We start from the raw sequence: 7,021 nt of genomic DNA, 5'->3' as shown, positions 1-7,021 counted from the left end.
AATATAAATTTTATGGTTATGGTACACTTTTTTACAAAGTGTATAACCTTGATCTGGTACTTTGTTAGAAATATTCATCAGCAGAGTTGAAATAAATATTTATCAGAATCCATTAAAGTGATTAATTATTATTTATATTTATCGAAAATGTAATAAATTATAAGAAAATTAGAAATTGATAGAACAAAAAGTACAATATTTTTTCTCACGTTCCCAAATCCGTTCCTTGAAATATTTTCGATGGAATTATATATGCGGGTGCCACGGTATATATAATATGTTAATATGTAAATTATGTATATATACACATTTATATAAACACAAGTCTGTATATCCAACTCTGGGGCTGTGTGCGCGGACAATATTAATATAAATTAATAGGCATACCTTTTGGGAAAAGATTGACAGCTATAATTATATTGAAAATAATATATGTCTTGTGTCCCTTTACAAATAAGCATCATTGGGACACTTTTATGGTAAAATTAATAGCTTATATTTATCTGTTTGCTCGATTTTTTTCTTGAGACTTTTTCTTGGTCATCGCCTGTCACTATAGAATTTAAATAATAATTATATTATTCTTTACGGACTAATGAAGAGGACGTTCGATTTTTTTGGGCGTGTGTAAAGAGTCGTGTTTTGTCGTTGTTTATGGACAATACGGTCAGATAAAATTCTTATAAAACCATCGATATTTGTAATTAGTGCCAGCTTTTATTTGTTTTAATTTAGTACCATATGTTTTTATAAAAAAACGTAAGCATGGATAATATATTTAAACAATCTCATACATATTCATTTACACATATAATCATACCTATATATATATATATATATATATATATATATATATATACATGTATATCTATACAAATATGTACATATGTATGTATACATATGTGTGTAAAATAAATTGCAAAAATTCAAAATCATTTCTTGTTTTATGTAAACATCAGTACATGTTATTAATTTTTTTTAGCATATTTATATATGCATCCTGAGGTTGTCCTTTCTCTTTGTGATGAGACCTATATTGAGCATTTCTACTGCTTGATATCAAGCTAGCCAAAGTGGAAATTGAGACTAAAAACTGTGGTTGCAAAATTAAGCTAATAACAGGAAGCTTTAACTATACCAATTTTTTATGTAAATTTATAATTTATTATATTTAATTTTCTTGTACGAATATAAAATTCAAAATATTCTGTTCAAAACACAAATACGAAGTTACATGGAAAATGATTGAATTTGCTAGTATATAGATATCTATGAAACAAAATCCAAAAAAATAATAAATGGCATGTCCAAAAATATATGTTGTATCTGTTCATGAAACGTATTCCGATACAAATAAAATCTTTAATAATTCTACGTGTTTAGTTTAGTCTCGTATTTAAAGAATAAGGAGTATATGCGAATAATACAAGGCAAATTCAGTATCTATAATAGTTTTTTTTTAATATAAAATAATTACAATTATGAAAACTTATATTATGGCCTTAGATTGAACATAACGATTCAAATACGCCATGGCATGACTATATGTAGTATAGCTATATTATACTTTAATATAGTTATTATATATTATACTCATATATATAGTGCTGATAATATACTTAATATAACAGTATGCAACACTTTGAATTTCATTCATGCAATGTTTATTATATTGAACAGAATTTCTGAAAATCTTTACAAAATGTGTATGATAAATGATAATCTTATGAGAATACGAACTAAAAGACCTTAGATCCATTCTACTCTGCGGTGTAGATTAAAAACCGTAAACAAAATCAATTCAAAAATACTCCTTTAGAATAGTTTGGCGATCTCACAATCAGTTCAACACAAAAGTATTATTTCATCTCTCATCTCCGAGCCACACGGTAAGTTCAATCATAAGCAGAACAATAATCTCATTCGGTCATTATGGAATCGAATTAAGTCCAGACCGAGAAGAGTCCAGCAAAAGGAAAAAGTTGGTATATACAATAAAATACAATCCAATAAAATACAACAACGAGATATACAATATAATTGCGAAGCAATTGTGTCGAAGAGCCAATCGTATTAACGCGACTGGGCTCACTTCATTTGTCAGATGGAGGAATGATGGTAACTAACCGAAGAACAAAGATAATGGAGCGTATTAAACACCTCCAAATGAGATTGTACTTGATGATGGGAATTATCGGATAGTAGTCAGTAATGACATTAAAAGTACCATCACGTTTCCTACAAATCTTATCAGACATGACTCACCAAAAACAATAACACACTGAATGAACAATCCGCTGCCAAAAGTCCATTACCCATTTTTTGGTCTATCGCAGTCTATGCGGCAAAGATTTGCTATAGAAGCAGAAAAAATCTACAAATATATTCTAAAGTCCTCAATGGTACCTTAAGCAACTAATTTTAAATTGCTCACTAGATACTTGGATACAGAACTAAACTAGTTGGTATTGGTATTTGCCTTGAGGCAAGTTACATGAACTTCCTGATATGTGTAAATAATCGACTTAATCAATAATAAACAAATTAATTTATGAATGATAGAAGTATTCCGAGAGGATTTATTACATGTTAACTCGGAGTATTTTCTAAAAGCAAATTTTCACAAATCAATAATTCTTATGATTGAACCAACTTTTGTAGGACGTTAATGGTTTTAGTATGTTCATCAAGACCAAGTAATCTATCGTTATACCAAGTAAATCATCTAATTTTAATTTTAACCAACGTCAACAAAAACTACTCATTTCACCTAAAACTAATCAGTATATTCCCAACTAATACCTTTTGAACTTTTTTGATTTTTTAAAATCGATTCGGTAGAATGAGCTTAAATGTGGTCGAAAATTTTAACACTCTTTTGCAAATTACAAAGAAGAGGCTCGGCAGATCGTCTCACAAAACTGACAAACTATAGTGCTCATTGAAATACATCGAATGGTTTTTAAATTTTTGAAATCGATTCAGGCGTTTTTGAGCAAACGTCGATGAAAGGTTTGATTTTAACAAATGCCAAAAAAAACTATACCAATTTTTGCAATCTTTGACGAATTTTTATAGCTAAACGAGTTGTAATATTTTAGTATGATCTAGAAGACTATGATATCTACCGTAAAAAAAATCATAAAATTCGTCGAAATTTGTGTTTTAAAAGCTTTATTACAAGAAAACGGCGTGGCCAATCTTTACCAAAAACTAATCAGCACGATTCCCAACCAATATCTTTCGAACGGTTTTTGAATTTTCAGAATCGATTCAGAATTGCGGGCTAAAACGTGGACGAATTTTTCTTCACTTTTCTGCTATTTATAAAGAAAAGGCTTGGACGATTGCGGACAAAACTCAGAAATGCTAGTCCTCATCGAGATACATCGAATGGCTTTTAAATTTCCAGTCGTTTTGGAGAAAACGTCGATTTACGGCAAAAAATCTGTTCACACACGCACACACACACATATACTTTTTCCAAATTTGGTCTCATTCGATTCAGGATGGCTTGAAACGTCGAGAAAACATAAAATTAGCGAATAGGATTTTTTTATCAAACAAACTTCTCCTTCGGGAAATTAATAATTTCTCCAATTAGTTCCAAAAAAAAGTACTAGGCAGATGTACAACATAAAAAGTCTACTACCCATTCTTGATTTTACAGTCAATGAAAATCAAGTATTGTTATTAAACTCTTATCCTTTGAATGTGCTCATATGTACTTGTATGTCAATTCTTTCGAACTTTTTCATGTAGACATCAAGTAATGTTCAACGAGGCGTTAATGTAACGGAAGGATTATGCTCACTAATCTTTATATTACATTACGTGCTCCTTTATTAAAAATAGTGACAAAGGATTGGAGAGATTCAGAAAAAATATAAATAAGAGCTTTTGATTTGGTAATGGTTTATTGGTCGATTTTTTATTGCCATAGATTTGTCTGGTATTACTAACATGTAAGACATGAAATAATTAGTTCAATCCATGAAATCTTTAAAAAAATGAATATAAACATACAATTATAAATTTATTCATATCTAATATTTCATATCTCCTAATGTCTATTAGACATAGATTCCCTTATCTGAAACAATATATAAATCCAGATATAAAAATACCTTTTTATATCAACTTTTTTATAGATGTCAACCTTATGGTGGCTGATGAACAGCAGGCGCCTGAAGATTCGGTGTTTTGTGATAAAACATTAAACGCCGAACGAGATTTGGACTTCTAGATAAACCATGGTAATATTGATGTCCTTTTTGAGCTAGTTAGTGTGGTGTCCCATCTTCGGCTGATTATTCAATAAAGACAACGAGATAAACAAAAGACAAATCACATATCAAAAACACGGTAGGAGTTCGGACGATTTTAGGCAAGCCGTGTCTGCGGCAAAGATTCCTATCACAAAAGATTTAAATAAATGTGTAAAGATTCTTGTATTACAAGAGGTTTTTGATAAAAATGCCGATTTTAGTAGTTTATAGATATTTAGAATTTATCGTACTTTATCATATTTAATGTTGAAGGTGTAAGATATAAATTGAAGCTAACTATACTTCAATGGCATCCAAGAAAATAATTGAGCATTCACATAAATTACCTGCAGAATTATATAATCACACAGTATTTTAGAATAAAAAAAAAAAAACTATTACAATTGATGTTTTAGGGGTTTCTGAACATTTTGGGATACCTTAGAAAAATCGATTGTGTTGTTTTTTATATAGCAAAGGAAATGCCTTTATGCATCCCAGACTGTACGTGTGTGTGTGTGTGGATGTGTGTGTGCGGTTGTGCATGCGTGTGTGTGTATGGATACAATTTTTTGTCCACGATTTCGGGCGCACGGCTCAACCGATAAGGAGACGTGCTGATTAGTTTTTGGCAGAAGTTGGTCTAGCCGTTTTGGAGATATGGAGCAAAGAGTGCAGAGATTCATAATATATTTCATTTGTATTTACGTAATAAAGAATTAATTGAATTTTTGCAAAGGCAGGTTCAGCGGTTTTGGGGATCCAGAAAATAAGTCAAAAAATGCCAAATGTCTAAAACCAGATGTGTTCGACAGCCTGGATCAATCGATATGAATGGGTATTATAAAAACTTTCAAAAAATTTCAAAATGTTCAAAATAAAAAGAAAAAGTAATTTAAAAAAAATTCTAAGTTTTCAAAAAGTTTCCTTAAAATATCAGTATCTTTAACAGAGGCAATTTTTTCAATATTCAAATTCTTTTCAAAAATGTTTAAAAAAAATTCAAAATTCTCAAAAAAATCTGAATTGTTTTTCTGAGCTTCTAAAAAATTTAAATTACGGTACGAAAAGTTCCAGCAATTTGCCACAAGGCACAATGCCATGAACCACTAGTTTTCACAAAATTTCTAAGTTTCCTAAAAATATCAGTATTTTTAAAAAGGCAATTATTTCAATTTTCTCAATATTCAAATTCTTTAAATGTGTTTAAAATTTTCAAAAACGTTTGAAAAAAATTAGAATTTTCAAAAAAAAAAATTCAATTTTTTTTTTGAGTTTCTAAAAAATTTCAATTATGGTACAGAAAGTTCCAGCAATTTACTTCAAGGCACGGTGTCATGCACCACTACTTCTTACAAAACTTCTAACTTTCCTTAAAATATCAGTACTTTCAAATAAGGCATTTTTTAAATTTTGTCAATATTCAAATTCTTTAAATGATTTCAAAATTTTTAAAAATGTTAAAAAAAATCAAAACTCACAAAAAAATCTGATTTTTTTTCTGAAATTATAAAAAAATTAAATTATGGTATGGGAAGTTTCAGCAGTTTGCTTCAAGGCACGATGCCATGCACCAATAGTTTCTCATTATAATTATTCTCATATTTTAGTCTGCTCTTGATACTACCTTTATTTATTATTTCCAGATTTGTAACTTAAAAAAAAATTACGAACTATCTTACCTTAGCGATTCTGAAGCAGGCTAGCCCAAACTAGTCCCATTTTCACAGTCATGGACAAGCTCGACATCAGACATTATTGTTGTCAAAATTCCACTTGAAATTACAGATCTCAAATATAGCCTTTTGTGAAAATTTTCCATCGTGGGTATAGCTGCAAAAATAAAATAAATAAAAAGTCAGCAAAAATTCGAGTGTAGTTAATTAGCCGCAACTGGATTGGACAACTACTAGGTGGCCATCCATTCAAGAAGTCATATAATATCGTAAGCACATTTACCAAATGTCTTTGTGTGACAGATTGCAATTGAAAAAATCTTACCTATATATTATATATAAATAAATTAAACACTTACATGTTCCTCATTGCTTTTAGCAAACAATACACTATCCAAATCCATTCGAAAAGCAATTCTTATGACCACAAATCACACCAGAAATAACACTATATTGCATGTGCATCTTTTCTGTAATGGCGGCGATCAATATAAAATAGTTGACGAAGAATTCAGATGATCTTGCACGAATAGTCAAATTTATTATGACGTAGATATGCCCAAATTCTAATATACTAGCGACATTAATTCATACTATCGACACCTGAACCATACCTGAACCAATAATCGATATTTGCTATTAAATCGAAGTTATCGATTTATTCATTCTGTAGTTGGCTATGATAAAAGATTTTAAATCTATTATGTTAATACTATTATGTCTTCGAAGAAACATTGCACGTGCGTTTATGTATATTAAATATTTTTTTCTTTTAAGTTGTAAAATGTATTGAAAATTTTTAGTCAAACACATAAGCGAAGAAGAAACGAAAACAATTTAGAAAAAAAAAATATATTTGAATTATATTATATATATTATATATTATATATAATATATATATATATTATATATTGTATGATTCTAAATTTGATGTTGACATATGTATTAACAAAGTCTAGTAATCGGGAAATTACTACCCGATTACTAGACTTTGTTAATATTTGAGTTAAAAGTCGGGCGTTACATCTAAAAAATAGTATGATAGTTTTTAGAAATTTATTTAAAATCCATACGTTT

The 7,021-nt window shown here is 29.2% G+C and overlaps 1 long non-coding RNA gene across 1 annotated transcript; it reads right to left on the bottom strand.

Annotated features, from left to right (window-relative positions):
• Positions 1-4,182: 4,182 nt before the first annotated feature.
• On the bottom strand, positions 4,183-6,453 carry LOC113372199. The gene is made up of 3 exons (XR_003366738.1): positions 6,304-6,453; positions 5,951-6,101; positions 4,183-4,306 (listed from the first exon to the last, which is right to left on the bottom strand). It is a non-coding gene; the product is annotated as an uncharacterized LOC113372199 (long non-coding RNA).
• Between the last annotated feature and the right edge of the window lie 568 nt (positions 6,454-7,021).

The sequence above is a fragment of the Ctenocephalides felis genome, unplaced genomic scaffold (assembly GCF_003426905.1).
Source record: "Ctenocephalides felis isolate EL2017-DRISC unplaced genomic scaffold, ASM342690v1 CF-g0.4_SCAFFOLD_01604, whole genome shotgun sequence".
In the NCBI taxonomy this organism is placed as follows: domain Eukaryota; kingdom Metazoa; phylum Arthropoda; class Insecta; order Siphonaptera; family Pulicidae; genus Ctenocephalides; species Ctenocephalides felis.
Note: the sequence above shows the minus strand (reverse complement) of the source record. Positions and strands in the feature narration are given on the sequence as shown.